The sequence below is a fragment of the Mastomys coucha genome, unplaced genomic scaffold (assembly GCF_008632895.1).
Source record: "Mastomys coucha isolate ucsf_1 unplaced genomic scaffold, UCSF_Mcou_1 pScaffold15, whole genome shotgun sequence".
Lineage (NCBI taxonomy): Eukaryota > Metazoa > Chordata > Mammalia > Rodentia > Muridae > Mastomys > Mastomys coucha.
In genome coordinates this window covers 117793397-117796414 of record NW_022196897.1, presented here as the reverse complement: position 1 = coordinate 117796414, position 3018 = coordinate 117793397, and positions in this window count along the sequence as shown.

The following is a 3018-nucleotide window of genomic DNA, read 5'->3' as shown; positions in this document are numbered from 1 at the left end:
CTCCTCCTCCTCCTCTTCCTCCTCCTCTTCCTCCTCCTCTTCCTCTTCCTCCTCCTCTTCCTCTTCTTTTAAAGAAAAATTATGAAACAAAGAAAAATTGTGTTACAATTCATTGAGTCTGAGTTTTGGATTTATGTTGCTGTTGCTTGTTTAGTTGTTTTGTTTGTTTGTTAGTTTGTTTGTGTTTAAGTTCTCTCTACATAGCCCTAGCTATTCTGAACATCACTATGCAAACCAGGCTGGCCTCGAACTCTGAAATATCCACCTGCCTCTGCCTCCCAAGTGCTGGGATTAAGGGCACACACCACTGCAAAGGGAAAAAGTAACTGAGTTTGAAGACATATTTTAAAAGAATATTCTTGCCGGGCAATGGTGGTGCACACCTTTAATCCCAGCACTTAGGAGGCAGAGGCAGGTGGATTTCTGAGTTCGAGGCCAGCCTGGTCTACAGAGTGAGTTCCAGGACAGCCAGGGCTACACAGAGAAAACCTTTATTGAAAAAAAAAAAAAAAATTCAGACCTAGTTGCTAATATTGAACAAAATATCTAGTAAACCTTGAGACTGGGAGTACTCTGGAAGTCTAGACCGTGAGGAATGCTTCAGTAATCACTATTTACTTTACAAACCTAATAGAACCCTCAAATAAAATCTTACCCAAATTAATTTCCAAATATTGATTTTAAGATTGTAAATACATTGTGAAAAGATAAAGCCTAGCTTTTGATTAAAACAAGTAGGCAAAGTCAAGGGTATTTTTCCCTGCCTTAATAAGTTAAAGAGAAAAATCGTCAGACCATTTTGACAGAGACCAAAAACTGCCCCAGGTAAAGCAGAATACCTATCTTGACTTAGTATTTACAAAATAAACTCCACCCAACTTCAGACAGACGGTAGTGCCTAACCTCATTAAATATGAATAACAGCAGCCGTCTTAACTAACAAAGTGTCAGATGCATTGCCATTAAAATCAGAAAGCAGGTGAGCGTGCCTACAGACGACTTCTAAAGGAAGAACGCCCCCCCCCCTTTTTGAATTTAAAAAATTCCACTGGATTCAACTTCCCATCATGAGTCACAGTTCTTCCAGGTGATGGAAATTTACTCTGAGCCTTTATAGGAGTATCTTGGCAGCTCTGCCATCTCATTGGGAGCAGGGACTTCACACAGTGTCAGGAGCCCCAGGGAGGATAAGCCTCCTGTGTCTGTCTACACTAGTATTTGGTTTGTTTGGCCAGTTTTATTTATTTATTTTTTGTTTTTTGTTTTGTTTGTTTGTTTGTTTGTTTTTTGTTTTTTCGAGACAGGGTTTCTCTGTGTAGCCTTGGCTGCCGTGGACCTCACTCTGTAGACCAGGCTGGCCTTAAACTCAGAAATCCACCTGCATCTGCCCCCCAAGTGCTGGGATTAAAGGCGAGCGTCACCACTGCCCAGCCAATTTTATTATTTATTTGTTTTATGTAAGTGCACTGTCACTCTCTTCAAACACACCAGAAAAGAGCATCAGCTATCTTTACAGATGGTTGTGAGTCACCATGTGATTGCTGGGAATTGAACTCAGGACCTCTGGAAGAGCAGTCAGTACTCTTAAACGCTGAGCCATCTCTCCAGGCCCCTGGTCTGCTGCTTCTAATTTTTTTAAATGTATTTATTTGTATGTGTGTGAGTGTGGCCTATGTATCCATTTGAGTGCACAGATTCCGTACTGTGTGTGTGGATTCAGAGGACAATTTGGGGGAGTTGGTCCTTGCCCTACACCTTGTTGAGGCTGTCTCCCTTGTTCTTCTACTGTGGTATGTAGCCCAGGCTAGCCAACCTGAAACTAGTTCTGGGTGGTTCTTCTGCCTCTGCCTCTCATCTCCCCGCAGGACTGGTAAGATGACAGATGTGCACACTATGTCCTGCACTCTCTTTTCTTCAGGCTTGTGTGGGCAGGGCTTTTTACCCACTGAGCCATCTCCTTGACCCACCCGGAGTTTTGGTTGTTTGATTTTTGGTTGTTTGATTTTTGAGGCCGGCTATATAGCCCAGGCTAGCCTTGAACTTTGCCCTACCTTCCAAGTGCTAGGACCCACACATGGACAAGGCTACTACTTGCTAAAATGTAACTTGTCTAGAGTGTAAACAGCTTAACTTCAGCAGCTCCCTGTTCTCCGGAGCACTGAGAATCTTCTTTGGGTCTGTGTCTCTTAGATGCTTCTGCCCTGCCATTGGACAAGCAGGAGCATTTGTGCCTACTTGGTGGGAGTGTCGAAGGATTTCCCAGCTCCTGGTGTGTTTCTAGACCTGTGTCAAATCATTCTGCTGACCCTAACACTGCTCTTAGGGACACCCAAGTGCACCTACAGGGTTTTGGTTTTGGTTTTGTTTGTTTGTTTGTTTGTTGTTGGTTTTTTTTTGTTTTTTGGTGTTTTTTTTGTTTTTGTTTTGTTTTTGGTTTTTGGTTTTTGGTTTTTGGTTTTTTGAGACAGGGTTTCTCTGTGTAGCCCTGGCTGTCCTGGAACTCACTGTGTAGACCAGGCTGGCCTCGAACTCAGAAATCCGCTTGTCTCTGCCTCCCAAGTGCTGGGATTAAAGGTGTACGCCACCACCACCTGGCTTGCACCCACAGTTTTTAATTTCTTGATGAAATGACACATTTGCTCCCCCTTGAACACTACTGAGGGAAAGGCTATGGATCTCTTGAGATTCCAGTTGCTTGGTTTGTCTGGGGTCTCTTGTTATCCTCCTGACAGTAATATCAACCTATCCCTCATTGTCTACTTATGTCAATGTCTGGGCTTCCAGAGCATGAGGATAGGGTGCAGAAACAGTTTTCAGTATCAGACATTGGCTTCTAACTCATTTTTTTTCCCCTGAATCTAGAGGCATTTCATTAGTCTTAAGAGGCACTTCTCAAGCCACCTGTGGTGGAAAGCCATTCTGTTTTACTTCCATTGGTCCAGATGTCAGCAATGTCAGTTTGTCAGTCTGGAAATTGTACCCTTTGATTACTTGTGGCATCTCTGAAAGCTCATAAGG